This window comes from Rhyacophila brunnea, unplaced genomic scaffold, assembly GCF_057557595.1.
Source record: "Rhyacophila brunnea isolate RB1 unplaced genomic scaffold, BYU_Rbru_1.0 scaffold_13, whole genome shotgun sequence".
In the NCBI taxonomy this organism is placed as follows: domain Eukaryota; kingdom Metazoa; phylum Arthropoda; class Insecta; order Trichoptera; family Rhyacophilidae; genus Rhyacophila; species Rhyacophila brunnea.
Genome location: NW_028232785.1, coordinates 11,317,391 through 11,336,264, shown reverse-complemented (window position 1 = coordinate 11,336,264; position 18,874 = coordinate 11,317,391). Strand labels below are relative to the sequence as shown.

The following is an 18,874-nucleotide window of genomic DNA, read 5'->3' as shown; positions in this document are numbered from 1 at the left end:
CCAATCTCGGAGAGACTAATACGTGCTTCCTTCAAGACGCCAGATAGCTCCTTGACCGTCTTTCAGTGCTACGCCCCCACTGAGAATGCCGACGTGCAGATAAAGGATGCCTTCTACGATTCTCTCCACGCGGCAGTCTCCGCCGTCCCCCGAAGAGACCGCGTGATTGTAATGGGGGATTATAATGCGAGAGTAGGAGCAGACCCGGTGCTTGGCCCTACGGTGATGGGACGACACGGCCTCGGTGACCCCAACGATAATGGTGAGAGGCTCGTAGAGTTTGCCACTCTGAACGAGCTCGCCATCGGAGGCACTGTTTTTCCCCACAAAGATATTCACAAATATACGTGGACGTCTCCTGATGGACGCACTAGGACGCAGATTGACCACTTCTTGTACAGCTTGAAGCACCGAAAGGAACTTCTCGACGTGCGTACTTACAGAGGCGCCGATATCCATAGCGATCATGAGTTACTCATTGGAAACATCCGAGTAAAACTCAGTCGCCAGGCGAGGCCTCCAAAGCGTGAACAAATTGACATTGAGAAGCTCCGACACCGCAGAATTCGGATCGACTTCGAAACTGCTGTACGAGATAGTGTAGATCGTATCTACGAGCGGCACACATCTGAATCCGACCTCATTGAGGCGGACTGGAGCCTCATAAAGAGTGCGATTGTGTCGTCCGCCCGTACCGTCCTTGGTACCAGAAGGAGTGAGCAGCCAAAGTGGATGTCTGACGAAACGTGGGCTGAAATTGGAAAACGAGCCAGGCTGAAAGCCCTGAGAGACGAGGAGACAGACCCCAACCGAACCGAGGACCGCCGGACTGACTAACAAACCCAAGACAGGGTAGTCAAACGATCCGTGCGGTTGGACAAGCGCAATTTTATGAACCGGCAAATTGAAGCGGCAGAGGAGGCAGCAAGCAGAAATGACACCAGGAAACTCTTCCGAATCACCCGTGAAGTCTGCGGCAGGCGACCACCGACTCCCGGAGCCTTTCGTGGTCCCAGTGGAGCAATAGAGTCTGACGCAGAATGTGTCAAGAAGATTTGGAAGAATCATTTCTGCGGAGTGCTGAACCGCCCACCCCCTTTGGATCCCTTTGACATATCTGCGGAAGCTTTACTTTTGGACATTCCCCGAGCAACCGACATTTCCGATTGCCCGCCCACGCACACCGAGATAAAATCGGCTGTGAAAAGGCTCAAGAACGGAAAGGCACCGGGGGGAGACGGGATTCATCCTGAATTCCTCAAGTACAGCCTGAACGCAATCCTGCACCCTATGTTTCATTTGATGACAAAGATGTGGGAAGAAGAGCGCTGTCCAAGGGACTGGGTGAACGGTGAAATCATCACACTTCACAAAAAAGGTGACCCTCTAAGCTGCGACAATTACTGAGGCATTACGCTACTCAGTGTTCCGGGAAAGATTTTGGCAAACATCCTCTTGATGAGAATAAGGGACCCAATAATGCACGTCCTCAGGAAAAACCAAGCCGGGTTTCTACCTGGTCGAGTGTGTGCAGACCAAATCCACAACCTTCGATGTCTTCTCCAGCAGAGCCATGAGCTGAACAGTCCGATGGCCTGCTGCTTTGTGGATTATGAGAAGGCTTTCGACAGTCCGCACCGCCCCTCCCTCTGGACGATACTGGGAGCATACGGGATCCCTCCCAAGATCATTGCCATAATCAAAAGCCTGCACGAGAATAGCGAATGCTGTGTCAGAATTGGAGACACTGTCACGGAATGGTTCGGGGTCACGACTGGAGTCAGACAGGGTTGTGTCCTTGCACCGTTTCTCTTCATCATTCTCTTTGACTTCATACTACGGAAGTCAATACCACCCGACCGAGGCATACCTGTTACCCCCACGGTGAAGCTATGCGACCTAGAATACGCCGATGCGCTGTCCTATTCGACAACTCAATCGAGGGCATTCAAGAGACAATCGACAGGTTGCATAACAACTCCTCTCGCGTTGGTTTGAAAATCAACGCGAAGAAAACCAATGTCTTGTGTAATAGCACCTGTCCTGATCCAGATTTCCCTCTGATTAGCGACGGACAAAAAATCGAGAGCGTCGACAGCTTCAAGTACCTGGGGGTACACATCACGGGAGATGGCATTTTGCAGAAGGAGCTCGCTATCCGAATGGGAATGGCTGGAGCAACATTCAACTCGATGCGGAATGTCTGGGACTCACGATTGTACTCGGTCAAAACCAAATGCCGCCTATTCGACGCTTGCATTCTGACGGTGCTGCTTTACGGTAGCGAATCATGGCACCTTACGAAGGCTCAGAGCAACCGTATACTGAGCTTCGAAAACAGATGTTTGCGACGAATACTGGGTGTGCGGTGGTATGACTTTAGGAGCAACGAGGAGATAAGAGAACGCACCAAGCAGCCTCTCATCACGCTGAAAGTGAAGAGGCGACGTTGGACCTGGCTCGGCCACGTGCTGCGGATGCCAGAAGAGAACTTCAACCTGGCTTGCCTGTTCTTCAAGCCGACCGGATTCCGGCGTCCTGGAAGGCCGCTAAATACAATCTACAGAGTGTATACGGCAGAGCTACGGGATGCTGGTTTGACCTGGAACGAAGCAAGAAGACTGGCGAGCGACAGGGATTCTTGGAGGCGCCGCGTGGTGTCCATATGCTCCAGTTAAGGGGCGGATATGGCAAAAGAAGAAGAAGAATATGTACCTATTCTTAATTCAACGAAAACAAATAAGTATTACCGAAAAAGTTTGCACTATTTTTGTCGAATCGCCCGAATCATACCTGAACTATTTTGGTTTGGTTTAGGCGTGGCTTGATTGAATTTTAATAACTAACCAACACCGTCTGCAATTTGTACTATTAGTTCAATGAAAACAAATACGTATAACTGACAAAGTTTAATATGCACCATTTATATCAGATCGTAACAACCTACCTCCACCGCTCGTCACCATCACACTTTTTAAAGAGTAATACGACCAGAATGAATTATCATAAAAATATAAATTAATATATGTATGTACCTAATAAGTCTTTAATTCACTTTGAACGATGCAATATACATCGGTAGCTAACTCACCCACTCATTGTAACATAAAATTGGAACTGAATTCTGTTATCAAAAAATATTAGGTATATACTAGATACCAATTGTGTCAACACGGCAAATGACTGACATGTCATAAACAGAGCCGGATTAAGGTTGACGTCGGATAAGCGAGGCCCTGATGGTATTTTAAAAATAAAATAAAAAATTATATCATAATATTAGCCTCTTCATAATATATTGTGCCTAAAAGCTGTTTCACGCTAGTGGCTCTGTCTGAACGCGCCCATTCATTTATGTGTATTTGCAGTGGCTAGAGACACCGGTGTCTCTTGTGACACGACTCTTACTAGTGAAGATGCCGATCACTGAAGCTATATCTCTATAAAACAAAAAACAAATTAATACGTCAGATAGACATTGATAGTAGTTTTGTCTTATGACCTAATATAAGTGGCAGTACAAAGTACACAAATAATATTCTTATTCTTCGGCCATGCCCTTAGCTGGTGACACCACACGCGCCTAAAGAATGCCTGCCGCTAGCCAGGTATACATAGTTTTGAGACCTTCAAGGACACCGGAATTCAGTCGGCTTGAAGATCAAGCAATCCAGGTTGAGGTTCTCTTCTGGCCAACCCAGGTCCGACATCGTCTCTTCACTTTCAGCGTTATGAGAGGTTGCTCGGTTCGTCCTCGTTACTCTTAAAGTCATCCGGTATCCATCTTAAACATCTGTTTTCAAAGGTCAGTAAACGGTTGTTCTGAGCCTCCGTAAGGTGCCATGAATCGCTACCGTAAAGCAGCAGCAGCATCAGATGTGTAGTCCCAGACACTACACATCGAGTTGAATGTTACTCCGGCCAATCCCGTTTGAATAGCGAGCTCTCTCGATGATGAAGTTGATCAACGGATTGGCCTCTCTCCTTTCGGCATTCTACATTATGCAAGGGCTATCAGTGGAACTCACAAACTGGCGCAACCATCTGACGTTTCCAACGCATCAACGCATCCAACGTTTGCTTTAATATTATGATGTGACATGTCTAAAAGACAAGATAGCGTGGACGACACAAACGAAGACTAATGCTCCTAATAATTATGACCGTTAGGCCACGCGTATTCGATAACCACTCGTGGATATGACTCGTAGGTGAGCACCCGTAGTTATAGACGCAGATCAGGTGTCGACAGTTGAAGTGATACGAAGCCTTGGTGAGGGCAAATGTGTCAGTGCCACCTTCTAGATTTTGTTAACCGCCCCTCCAATGCCGCCTAAGAAAATCAATAATAAATTAATGCAGATAGTTTTTTGAAATGGAGCAACCCCATACCAATGATCTGCGTAGGTAGGTAGACCAGAGGCAGCCGAACCCACCCTGAAATGCCACTCATCTGACGATAATGATGATAAAGTCATTCTAAAGTGGTGAAACGTTCTCTATGACTCTTTTTGTTATATTTTCCAGTTCAAATCACATCATTATCGCGAGTAAATAATCACATTTAAACCAGGGGAATCCCCAATATGCTCAAAAGTATATAATTGATAAAATTATTAGTTTGCGAGACAATTTGGAATAGTTTAGCTAGTTTAAATGCAATCGTTGAATAATTTATATAATATCACTAAATCACTATTTTTTTGATAGTGTAGGTACTCGTTAAATTGACAATTTTGAAAACCATATCCGGTTGTCACATTGAAAAAAAATCTTTTCATTATTAAACTTAATAAATATACAGGAAGTTAAATTTCTGTCAAGTCAGCCCCGCCTCAAACGTCTCTGAATAAACGAAAACAAAAAAAAATACATGCCAGTTCTCCACATTTCATCGGCATATTAAGTATAATAATAGCAACCTTATCATTGGCGGTTATTAAGTATGATAATAGCAACCTTATCATTGGCGGTGATGTTTTCAAAATTATATTGTCATTTGTTTATCTCAGGTCTATTGTTAGGATTCAACCTAAATTTTTTTTTTTGACCATGTCCGATCCTAATAGGATCATATGGGCCTCCACAGAGTGGAGGTTTGTATTAACAAATTTTGTTTTTACGACAAATGGATGTCAGCCACTTGCTCAACCTATCAAGTCCATACTCTGACTCATACACAAATTGAAAAACAATTTGTGTACTTGCCAGACCCAGGATTCGAACCTGGGACCCTCGACACTATAGACCGGCCCTTAAGCCACGCGGCCATAGTGCACACCAAACTTTGTCAGTCTCACTTACTTGTTTTCATTGAACTAAGAATACAATTTGCAGACGGCGTTGGTCAGTTTTTAAAATTCAATCAAACCCTGCCTACAAACCAAACAGTAGGTATGCTACGGGCGATCTGACAAAAATATTACACACTTTTTTAGTCATACTTATTTTTATTCATTGAATTAAGAATACATATTTATTACAGATGTGTCCGTTAGTTTTTTTAAATTCATTAAGCCCTCCCTTCGCCAAACCGTAATCGATAAAAAATATTCTTCCATCTATAAAATATCTAAAATTATGTATGGTTTAATGGCATAATTTTAGATATTATATAGATTTTTTTGACTATTGTCTACTATGGCTTGGATTAGGCAAGGTATAATTGAATTTTATAAACTAACAAACACACATTGTAGTCGTAGTTCAATGAAAACAAATAAGTTTAACTGACAAAGTTTAATGTGGACTATTTATGTCGGATCTTAACAGCCTACCTCCACCCTTCGCCACTGTCGTCACGTATACAAATAATGGTAGCGACAAAATAAATTGCCGATCAACAAGTGTCATTGTGGTCTCCATAGGCTTCTAGAGAACGGGACCCTCTCAAAGAAACAGATACTTGGCGTGCGGATCAGAATGCAGGACACTCAGTAAACAGGATGAGATAAAGGTAAAATCTTCGATAGGACTTGGGGCCGAAATTATTGTTACGATTGCTTTCATTGACTTGTATCAACAATATTGTGTCGTTTTCTCTCACCCCTATATATCTAGTTTTCTAACATACATAATTTTGAAAACACTTCTGAGAAACTATAACACCCCGCAGGAATCGAACCTGCATCTCTCGGGTTTCGCGGCCATGCACATAGACTACTATGCTAAAGGCGCCATACTTAATTGCGACAAATTTTAACTAATGGCTCTTAATACTCACTGAAGCGCTTTCCAAATTGAGCTAGTATTAGCGATCGGCTTTTGTATTTTAAATCAAAGTAGGTATTACTTTAATTACTAACCGACATCACGGATATGAGATAATCATGCTATCAAAGATCACGCAGCATATGAAGACTGCGCTGGATCGGCTGAATGCATAAAATGCTGGAAGAGATACCAGCAAAGCGGGCTATACACGCATTCTCTGAAGGTAAGAGAAGACCTGATCGGCCGAAAGTGAGATGGTTCGAACATGCTACGGCTCTGACAATCTATGTCTTTACGCACCCATAAAAGGTGTGTACAACTCATTCCTCAACTTCCGAATGCCATTTTCTTTAACAACAGATTCGGCTGCGGTTTCACAAAAGGCCGTACGATAGCGCAGTCATTAAGCAAAATTGCAAACGGAAACGTAATAATGTGCCAAGGTATGTTACATAAAGTATAATAAAATACAATTGATAGGTGAGACACGACCACCGTTAAGGCGATAAGAGATAATACAATTACTGCTTATTTTTTATCAAAGTATATCATGGAAAAAACATAACAGTGCCAACATATTTATGTCTTATCTATTTCGAGTTATAAAAACGGGTTAGCTTAGTGGGGCATATTTAGTGATATAGAAGTATACAATAAATTGTACATGTGGGTTTTTATACATACAATTATCCGGCTTCTATTTACCAGTGGCGAAGGGTGACTTTTGGAAAGAGGTAGGCTGTGGAAATCTGATAAAAAGAAGACACTTGTCAGGTATACTTACGAGAAATAAGAAGATACTACTAATGACAACGACATACTAATTTAATGAAACTTCAAAAACTCACTGACGACATAAAAATTAAGCGATCAGTTTAAATTAAATATGTATTTTTTCAAAACATTTATACACATCAAAAATCATTAGATAAAAGTTCTTTTTATTTTTAAAAACAGTCTATATTTATTAATATTCGATTAAACACCATAGAAATTATTTTTTTAAATTATCTAATTAATAATTATTTAGTTTTAGGCTCTGCGATCGGAGCTTACCTTAGCTCATACAATTCCATAGACTGGGCGGGGCTACGTGACGTAAAGTCCATATGAAAAAAATTGAGAATTATATGAAACATAATCCGATCTTTATTACGTCAAGACAGATGGCGCTGTGGTATTTTTTTTTAAAACCTTTGCAGATTGTTTTGTAATTATCTGTGTAATACATTCCTACACCTCTCGTTGGCAAAATAAATTATTTTATAGAATATATAATCAAGTGATTATATAAATAAGTCAATATGTAATTAAAAAATATTTTTCTTAACGGCCCACGTGCTCGTCGTAGGTCGAAATTGAGTTTTTATTGTATTTTCAAACCATGATCCTGGACACTCCTTAAACGTTATAGATAATCTATTTATATAATTTTGAAGCCTTATTATCCTTTATAGTTATTTTAAACATTTGATGACTGCATAAAGTATTTTTATTACATAAAATAGTATTCTTTTAAACCTCTCGCTCTAATGTTTCAGAATATAGTCATATTTCGGTACATAACTGTGCAGTGGTGTTAAGATTTTTTACATTTATTAATTTTTAAACGCATTTATAAAACCATTAGTATAATTTATTACGAGATAATTTTTGTAAAATATTCACGATAAAAAATTATATTGATAATCTCTGTGATCCCAAATTTGACAAGAATTAGGCATTTTATTATTCAAAAAATCGGCAAGATTAACACATTTGAAGATAATTCTAAAGATATTTATTATAAGCTATGTCTTTGACCATTCAATTGTGATAAACATCTTACGAATAATGATTGTTTTATAATAATTATTGACCTAAGAATAAGGTAGTGTTTTTTTGAAATACGCCATTTCTTTTGGCATTCCCCAGTGGTTAAGCTACAACATACGGCCGTAGCCATAAATTGACAAACTATAATTAAAGTAAGAAGTAAAATTATGTTAACGCGCGTGTTTGAATATGTACCTAACCGAATTTTTTTTTAAACGGTACATGTTCAAACACGCGCGTCAATATCATTTTACTTCCTACTTCAATTATAGTTTGTCAATTTATGGCTACGGCCGTATGTTGTAGCTTAACCACTGGGGAATGACAAAAGAAATGGCGTATTTCAAAAAAACACTACCTTATTCTTAGGTCAATAATTATTATAAAGCAATCATTATTCATAAGATGTTTATCACACTTGAATGGTAAAAAACATAGCTTATAATAAATATCTTTAGAATTATCTTCAAATGTGTTAATCTTGCCGATTTTTTGAATAATAAAATGCCTAATTCATGTCAAATTTGGGATCACAGAGATTATCAATATAATTTTTTATCGTGAATATTTTACAAAAATTATCTCGTAATAAATTATACTAATGGTTTTATAAATGCTTTTAAAAATTAATAAATGTAAAAAATCTTAACACCACTGCACAGTTATGTACCGAAATATGACTATATTCTAAAACATTAAAGCGAGAGGTTTAAAAGAATACTATTTTATGTAACAAAAATACTTTATGCAGTCATCAAATGTTTAAAATAACTATAAAGGATAATATTGCTTTAATATTATATAAACAGATTATCTACAACGTTTAAGGAGTGTCCAGGATCATGGTTTGAAAATACAATAAAAACTCAATTTTGACATTCGACGAGCATGTCCCCCCTTAAGAAGGTAGGCTTCAAATAATCGCCTAGTATGGAATCGTCACCACTGCTATTTACACTATATTAACAAGAATTTGATTGGGCGGAAAAGACAAATGGATAATTTGTACCGGATCAGGCGGCTAAGGTCAAAGTGGGACACTTATAACAGGGACGCATTCTACTTTTAAATCTTTACTAAGAGACGACATCCAGAGGTGTAAAGATTGATGGTAGAAGGATAAATATAATCTTCGTTATGCCGACGACACTGTGCTACTCGCGGATAATGACAACAAACATCAAGCTTTAGCGCTCAAAAATACTACAAACTCTTCATTTTCGAGTCGAGACATTCTTTAGTTGAACATGTCTTTGTTGTAAAAAAAATTGAGACAAAACCGTTTTTTTTTCCGACCATGTCCGATCCTAATAAGATCATATGGGCCTCCACAGGGTGTAGGTTTGTATTAAAATATTTTGTTTTTACGAGAAATGGATGTCAGCCACTTGCTCAACCTATTAGGTCCATACTCTGACTCATGCACAAATTGAAAAACAATATGTGTACTTGCCAAACCCAGGATTCGAACCTGGGACGCATGACTCTATGGGCCGACGCTTAAGCTCAATAGTTTATAGCACTTAACGCATCTAATGGAGTCTTTAGACTATGACAGATTTCTTGGTTAGTATAAAATGGACGTCACTGAGTCTGCTGCCCTGAGCATCCTAGTGTTACACATACGTAAATGGATACAACGTGATTATTGGGTGCATCCTATATATAGCGAAATCTTATTGTGCCATTGAGGCGATCTTCGCCTTATCATTTGCTACCCGGAATAGTTTGGTGAAACTGCATTCATACCGATCACGGAGGTTCTTAAGCCACAATGCGGCGTCAAAATGTTGATGATTATCGATGATAAGTTGAGAAATGCCGAATAGTTTTCTGGTCTTGACACTACGCAGAACTTCTCGGTCCTTTATCATTCGATTGAGATCTTCAACATTTATCACCCGGTATCGACATCCACACCTCGAAAGCCACAACTCTCCGTGATGTCTATAGGTTTAGCGTCCATACCTCCATACTACATAAAAAAAAATTGAAAGAACCTAACAACGAACCATATGCAGTCTCATACCTAGGTTAAGGCCCCGTCCAGCGTAGGGGCGTTCGGCGGAGCGTTGAGCGACTCGCGCAACTCAAATGTGTAACCGTTTAAACGTATAACCAAAAAAAGACATTGTCTACAAACATTTTCACACAAGGTTATACGGAGTAGCGCGCGCCCCTCAACACTCCGCCGAACCCGCCTACGCTGGACGAGCGCTACGGTCTTGATTGCTAAGCGGATGTCTCATTTTGAGAAAGGCACTCCTTGCGATCTCAATTCTAGTTTTTATTTCCAAAGACTGGTGCCATGTCTAATTGAGTGTTACTAAATATTTAGAAAATGAATACTGTCGATCGTTGATGGAATTTGGATTTAAATTCTAATTGATTTGAGTTTTATACTATTCCATTATACCTGAACCTTTACATAGGTAATAAGGTTTTTAGATGATTTTACTGTATTAAATTGCTATATAAACAAGAATTAACTGTATTCATTGTCAGTGTATATTTGCCATCGGTGAGTGTACATAGTGCCTGAAGAAGGCGAAACCCAGCTTGCAAAAAAAGACTTAAATGGTACAATACTCAAATCAATTAGAATCTTAAATATTTGTATTGGCTCATGCGTTCACACGGTTCACTGTTCGCAAACATACATAATTTTAAAAGATCTCATGCATATACCCACTAGAAAAAAATAAGACACTTGACGGGACATGAACCTGTAACCGATGGATTCACGTCAGTGTGTCTTTCCAATCAAGCTACGGGCATCCTTTACGATGATTTTGACTAGTAGTTCTTACACGAAATGCATATCAAGTTGCGTTAATAATGTTGACTATCAGTGTTTGTATATTAAATCACGTTAGATATCAATAATTAAGGGGGGACATGCTCGTCGAAGGTCAAAATTGAGTTTTTATTGTATTTTCAAACCATGATCCTGGACACTCCTTAAACGTTGTAGATAATCTATTTATATAATTTTGAAGCCTTATTATCCTTTATAGTTATTTTACACATTTGATGACTGCATGAAGTATTTTTGTTACATAAAATAGTATTCTTTTAAACCTCTCGCTCTAATGTTTTAGAATATAGTCATATTTCGGTACAGAACTGTGCAGTGGTGTTAAGATTTTTTACATTTATTAATTTTTAAACGCATTTATAAAACCATTAGTATAATTTATTACGAGATAATTTTTGTAAAATATTCACGATAAAAAATTATTTTGATAATCTCTGTGATCCCAAATTTGTCAAGAATTAGGCATTTTATTATTCAAAAAATCGGCAAGATTAACACATTTGAAGATGATTCTAAAGATACTTATTATAAGCTATGTCTTTGACCATTCAAGTGTGATAAAAATCTTATGAATAATGATTGCTTTATAATAATTATTGACCTAAAAATAAGGTAGTGTTTTTTTGAAATACGCCATTTCTTTTGTCATTCCCTAGTGGTTAAGCTACAACATACGGCCGTAGCCATAAAATGACAAACTATAATTAAAGTAGGGAGTAAAATTATGTTAACGCGCGTGTTTGAACATGTACCTAACCGAATTTTTTTTTATTTTTTTTTAAACGGTACATGTTCAAACACGCGCGTCAATATCATTTTACTCCCTACTTCAATTATAGTTTGTCAATTTATGGCTACGGCCGTATGTTGTAGCTTAACCACTGGGGAATGACAAAAGAAATGGCGTATTTCAAAAAAACACTACCTTATTCTTAGGTCAATAATTATTATAAAGCAATCATTATTCATAAGATGTTTATCACACTTGAATGGTCAAAGACATAGCTTATAATAAATATCTTTAGAATCATCTTGAAATGTGTTAATCTTGCCGATTTTTTGAATAATAAAATGCCTAATTCTTGTCAAATTTGGGATCACAGAGATTATCAATATAATTTTTTATCGTGAATATTTTACAAAAATTATCTCGTAATAAATTATGCTAATGGTTTTATAAATGCGTTTAAAAATTAATAAATGTAAAAAATCTTAACACCACTGCACAGTTATGTACCGAAATATGACTATATTCTAAAACATTAGAGCGAGAGGTTTAAAAGAATACTATTTTATGTAACAAAAATACTTTATGCAGTCATCAAATGTTTAAAATAACTATAAAGGATAATAAGGCGTCAAAATTATATAAATAGATTATCTACAACGTTTAAGGAGTGTCCAGGATCATGGTTTGAAAATACAATAAAAACTCAATTTTGACCTTCGACGAGCATGTCCCCCCTTAATGTTTTCAAATTATGTATGTTCAATATATAGAATGTTTCATTCTCAAATCTTGTGAATTATTCGTTGAATAAAAGAAATGGTTTATTAATAACAAAACTTGCGTTGCGTTTTGGTGTTGCTATGCGAAAGACCAATAAATGGAAAAACTCTGATAATTTGTTCAAATTGATTACGCCTTACATTACTTATCTATTATCTATAAAATATCTAAAATCATGTGATTTAATGGCATAATTGGAGATATTTTATAGATGGATGAATATTTTTGACTATTATCTACTATGGCGTGGTTTACGTAGGATCTAATTGAATTTTAGAAACTAACTAGCACCGTCCGCAGAAATAGTTCAATGAAAACAAATAATTATGTCTGACAATGTTTAGTGTGCACGATTTATGTCGAATCTACACAGCCAATGGCTATTAACAGGTATATTTCTATACAGAGATGATCATTATCATTTATGGCACTACGACCGTTGGCGGGTCTTGGCCTACTTCAAAAACATCCTCCATCCTGAACGATCCAGCGCTGACACTCTCCAGTTACTTTGACTGAGCATTCTTAAATCTCCCGTGGCGCAATCCAGCCATCTCAATTTTGGTTGTCCTGGTCGTCTCTTGCCCTCAGGGGTTGCATACATACCCCACCTTGCTGATATATCCTCTGGCATTCTATGATACATGTGATGCATTTTCGTATGCCACGTGATCTGTTCGCCCCCGTAAAATGTGTACAGCTCCTCAGTATACCTTGATCTCCAAATAGCACTTACTTTAACGGCCACAAAGATTCTTCTGAAAACTCTCGTCTCAAATATATCCTCTAAGCCTGGACTGGAATGAGGCTATAAAGAAAATGTGCCAAAGTATGTGGATAGATTTTCACCATAGGGCATCATTAGAAAAGAGGAAATGGAGTAGGTAAGTCTATTCTACCATCACCACGGTTGGTGCCCTGGTTTGTAGTCTACTTTGAAGAGGAAAGCTTAAGCTAATACTGATGTCCTCATGGGAAGAAGCAATTCACAGCTCTGCGATGAATGTGATGTTTTAGAGGACATTGTACATAAAATATAGACAATGCCCTAAATATGAACATCACAGAGTACAGGTGCGAATTGCGGATATCTATGAGAATGTCAACGAATTGAAAAGTGCTCTGGCGGCGGATAAGACGGAAGAGCTTGGCGAAATTGTAAAGTTCTTTAACAAAATAGGAGTGAGGACCTGATCGGCAGTTCCCTTTGTAAAAGAGAAGAGGCGATATGACAGCGAGTCGCAGTCAAAGCCTCGGTAAAATCACAAAAAAAAAGATATCCTCCGTATTTCTCTCATCCTATGCCCAGCATTCGGATCCATCCATCATTAATACTGGGCGCAGAAGATTTTTATATAAGGTTGTTTTGGTTTACCTTCAGAGTGCTCCGTTCTTCAGAAGCCTTTGCAGACCAAAATAGCACCTGTTAGCGAGGGTGATCCGGTGATTTATTTCATTGCTTGTCTTTGTATTTGTGACCCTAGATAAACAAATGAATCCACGGTTTCAAAAACATCGCCGCCTTCACAGAGATACATACTACTAAATAATTTGCATGATAGAGTTTAAGGAATTCCATGTATCGACAATAATTATTTCTGAATGCATAGTCGTATTACCCACTATTTATTTCCATTTTTTGTAAAGGCACAAAACATCCTGCAACCTTCATAAATAGTAGAAACATTTTTTCGAACATCTGCTTATTTTTATCGAATCTTCAAATGTTTTTTCACTCGACATGACAAACAAAATAAAAAAAAATTGAGAATCATCTGTTTTTATACCTACCAAGCATTGTTATCATAATATTTAACTACCTACTACTTACGAACAAAGGAAGACATCAGGTTGCCACCTAAGTACAAAATAATTTTAGTAGTTTCAATCAGTTCTATGCCTTCAGCGAATTATCTCACTCTATGAGGCCGTGATCGACAAGCCGCAAATACAAATTTCGCGAGTTATCTCGCCCGACTTGAAACTCAAATTACTAGCGACTTTCGATTGATTTACACAACCTAAAAAAATAAACACAGTGACATCTAATAATTAATTAATAATTATGAAATGCAGACACAAATTATAATTATATTACAGCGATTGTAGTAAGAGATTCGCTTTACCTTCAACATGTGTCTTTACAAATCTACGGCCCGTCAGATACTGCCGTTGTAATATCGCGAGGCATAGAAAAGGTTAAAAATGTAGTGAAATTTTGTTATTTGTTAGAAAGTGCAGAAATAACGCTGCCCGATCGATGCATCTTTATCTCTGAGCGACGCGAAGCACAATGCAATTTTTATGGAAGAAAAAAGAAAGCACACGGCCCCCTCTCGTCCACTTTAACTCGTTGGACACGGAGCATTTAATTACTATTTAATTACTGCATTTAAATAACATGCTAATTATATCGAATGGCAAATTAATTAGTGTACGACTGGTGTACCGTCCGCATGGAAAGGATTAAGAGTACCAGGGACACCTAGATGACATTACAACCTTGTGATACACAAGTACTAATATTTTCTTTTCTGATTCAATTCAAAAATAGACCTTATTATTGAAACTCAAGTCCCAAATTCATCAGTAACATTTCTTCTTCTTTAACATGTCCGTCCCTCAGTTGGAGCATACGGACACCGGACGACGCCTCCAAGTATCCCTGTCACTAGCCAGTCTACATGTGTCACTTCAGATCATGCCGTGACGCACAGCAAAAATGCAGGACATAAACTCGGTAACAAATTTTGACACACGTTTGATTGTATAAATTATAAACCAGATCATGTTGGCATTCACAAAACACATGTAATTTAATGTACTGCCTCACACAGCGTTGGTGCAACGCAAGTAAATCAGCTTGATGCGGATTGCGGAAGTGATTTGCAACACTGCTGGTTTGATTTATGGCAGTTATGTTGCAGTCGAGAAGAATTTGTATGTTTGCAGTCAAAAAAAGCGTGCCAATGAATATTTTGGGACAAACAATGGGATACATAGTAATAATGAACGATACATCAGCATCGAAATGCTTAACGTCAACATCAAAGAGTCACAAGGGACGATAACAACCTGAGAGACCATAATTCCGGTGACTGAACACAGTAGAAAAGGACCTACAGACTATAGATTCCAACTGATATTCCACAACAGGGGAGCGTGTCTGGAAACTTATACATATGCATTTCACCGTGAAATGTTGTTTTGGAAATATATGGCTGTATATTATTAAAGACCGTCCAACCTCTTTGGGTCGTATAGTACTTACTGACATAAAATTCATATCTAAATAAAATACGGTTCTTGTCGGTTTACACTTTACAGGAAGCCGCCAGCAGCAAACAAATTTTGAAAATAACCGATATACTGGATTATTTGTTAGGTTAGGTTAGGTTTTCATTATTGAATTCATAAATTTTGCCAAAATCAGCTATGAAAATTAAATTAATGTTCATATTGAATCTAATAAAATTGGTGAATGTATAGTATACGCTCATCTCTTTCCGATAAGAAAGCTCACGGCAAACTGTGTCACAGTGAAATATTTTACGTACAATTTACACATGTAACCACGGAGGAGATGGTGTAGAGCAATTTTCAAGGTGGCACACCGGGCTATAAAGCCATTAATAATAACATATATTTTAAAGAATCGAGTGTAACATATCGTGGGACTCAGTTTCGAATCCCATGATTGGCAAATTCACAATAATATGTTGTTTGGATCCAGAGCCTTGACCTAATAAGTTGAGTAAGTGGCAACATCCATTTCTGATAAAAAAAAGTCTGTTATATTTATATTATATTTCTTTATGAAGCGACCAAAATCCACATCGAATTGCAGAGGCCACAAAAAAATTAAAGAATACCAGGAAGACGAAAAGAGCAATTGAATAAATAGTTTACAATGAAAATAAAATGTCGTTAAAAGAGACTGTTCATGCACTAAACGAAAATAATTTGTGTATAACCAATGAATCATTACATAAACAAGTCATGTTTTCATTTAAAATTGCACAGGCAAATTTGTATTTAATATTTTCTTCAGACAGTAGGTGTATTAAATTGACGGGCACAGATAATTTTTCATTTACAAGGCGTCTGTGAATTATGTTTAATTGATTTCCCCCGTATCGAGCCGAGTTTAAATGACACATGACGTTTTTAATTGACTCAATCAATCGCCGATGATGACATTTTATAGATTTGACATTCGATGTCCGTATTTAGAATATGCATATTATTATAACGACACAATTCGTATATTATATTATTGTGTTTAGAATGTTTAGATCGATAAAACGACATCACATGACGTCGCCTTCACTTATTTTTATGTGCTTTTATATGACTGCATCACTGAGAAATCTTCACAAAAACAAATACATGATAATAATATATAACACTACACGGAAACGGTATGTATGCAAGTATATCGCACGGAATTTGCATAATTTAAACATTAACGCGTCCATTTTTAAACGAAACGTCCCGCAATTGAGTTATATTTACATTATTATCGCCATTAAAACGGCGAAAATAGACACATTACCGTTTTTAAAGCGAAAAAAAAACAATCGATAGTCGTTTAAACTGTCACCCGCATGTAAGGAAAAAATTGAATAAAATTTTAAATTTGGAACGCACTCTCGTTGGCAGTCGTTTTTGCTGTCGACCGGAGTTTAATTAACTAATTAAAAGTGACGCTTTACATTTTCGCGTCGAATATCGTCCGCCGCGGTATGTTAATTTGTCAATTAATTAACGGGTAAAATATGACACGGATGCGGCGCGGCCCGTAGATTGGGGCAGCGCAACTGTCAAACCAGTTTTGCCAGTTTCGTTTGTCAATAATAGAAAATGATGCGGCGTTGCGAAATAATATCGTTGGAGAAAAATAATTTTATCAGTGGTAAGGCGCCGGTGATACTTGAACATAATGCTATACAGTGTACACCAGTGGTCTCCAAACTCAATAGGGATAACGTGAGCTACTTCAGATATTGAAATTGTCTAGTGAGCTACTTATACAATAATATATTCCTTCATTATATTTTTTTATCATCGTCCTTTATCGTACCATACATAATAGTATTATATTACTTAAAATAAATTAGGACATCAGACTTCCAATAAAACATAAAATGCGTAGGTACTTTAATTATTTATTTAAGTATAAACAAAATAATAATTAAAAAATATCTCGAAATAAGTGTGAGTAAAAGTAAAAATAATTAGTGAAAAGAATGGCATTCACTTTCCTCCACAAATTTTCCAATTCTCGGTAAGTATCTTGTCACTCTAACCCGAATGCAATTATTAAGATGTACATCTGTGAGTCTGTTTCTATATTATTTACTTTTAACCACCATGATAGTGGAAAACGTTGATTGACAATTAAGTCAGTAGAGCAAAACAATGCCTTCATTTTGAGCGCTATAATTCGAAATTAATAAAAGGCGCTGAAAAAAATTGTCCAATCAGCTCAACTTTTTTTAAGTCACTAAACCGCAAATTTATAAATATGATAAAATATCCTACACGAGCTACCGAAAATGCCACCGCGAGCTACCGGTAGCTCAGAAGCAACCGTTTGACGATCACTGCTATACACGAACAACATTACAATAGAATATTATTATTATTAATTGAAAGTAATGTTGTTATCTTTATCTTATCTTTAAAAATGTCATGATTGATAATAGTGTTTATCAGAATTTGAAGGTTATTTGTTATTTATAGCATTTTAACTAAAGACACTGAAAAAAAATAATTACTATAAGTACAATTTATATTTAGAAAAATGAGTGGCTTATTGGGACAATAAACCCGATCAAGGCGAGATTTCTTGGCCTTGCTCACTCGCTTAGTCTTTATTACTTCTTTTTTTTTTTTAATAAATTTAACTCTTGCACTCATCTTGAGACCCAGATTTTTCATTCCATCAAATACGAAAAAAGGTTCAATAGTTTTTTTCTATAATCTTAATCTTACAACAGGGCTCGGAATGGACAAACGCGCACGAGTACAGCTCCAGTGATACCGTGAGCTGGGCCACAGGTGGGCTCCGATGCGTTCCATGTGGCCATGCCCTAAGCCAGCTCCCGGTAACCTAGTATGCCACGCGTGCTACTTGGTGGCACGCCTCAAAAATGACGATTTATCAAAATTTTCGATACTTTAAAAACTGTACCGTAATGGATATTAACTTTGCAGAAAAATTTCATAAACAGATTTAACGATTTATAAAAACACTAACCCATGTTTAAATATATTTTGCATTAAAGACAGTTACAAAATTGATAAAGAATATTTTGAATTTTTGAACATTGAGTATGTATATCTATTGATTTAGAGTTATTCGAATTTAACGATTCTAAAATTTTGAAATTAAACTTCGAAACTGCCCGAGATGAAAAATTATGAAAAACCGAATACAATTATCTGGACATGATAACCAAAGCGTGGAATGAACTCCCAGACAGATTTCATTGTATGAAAAAAGTCGCATTTTT

General features: G+C 37.3%; 1 protein-coding gene across 11 annotated transcripts in view; it reads right to left on the bottom strand.

Annotated features, from left to right (window-relative positions):
* The window catches only part of Mgat2 (alpha-1,6-mannosyl-glycoprotein 2-beta-N-acetylglucosaminyltransferase), a 49,589-nt gene extending 32,403 nt beyond the window's left edge, over nucleotides 1-17,186 (bottom strand). For 2 of the 11 annotated variants that reach the window (XM_085941131.1, XM_085941137.1), the window contains exons 1-2: nucleotides 17,007-17,186; nucleotides 3,036-3,236 (exon numbers count right to left, since the gene is read on the bottom strand). The gene's annotated coding sequence lies outside the window, so the exon portion shown is untranslated. Of the gene's footprint in view, nucleotides 1-3,035; nucleotides 3,237-14,187; nucleotides 14,215-14,482; nucleotides 14,523-16,344 lie in introns of all 11 variants that reach the window. The other 9 variants (XM_085941133.1, XM_085941140.1, XM_085941134.1 and 6 more) reach the window with 5 other exon arrangements.
* Between the last annotated feature and the right edge of the window lie 1,688 nt (nucleotides 17,187-18,874).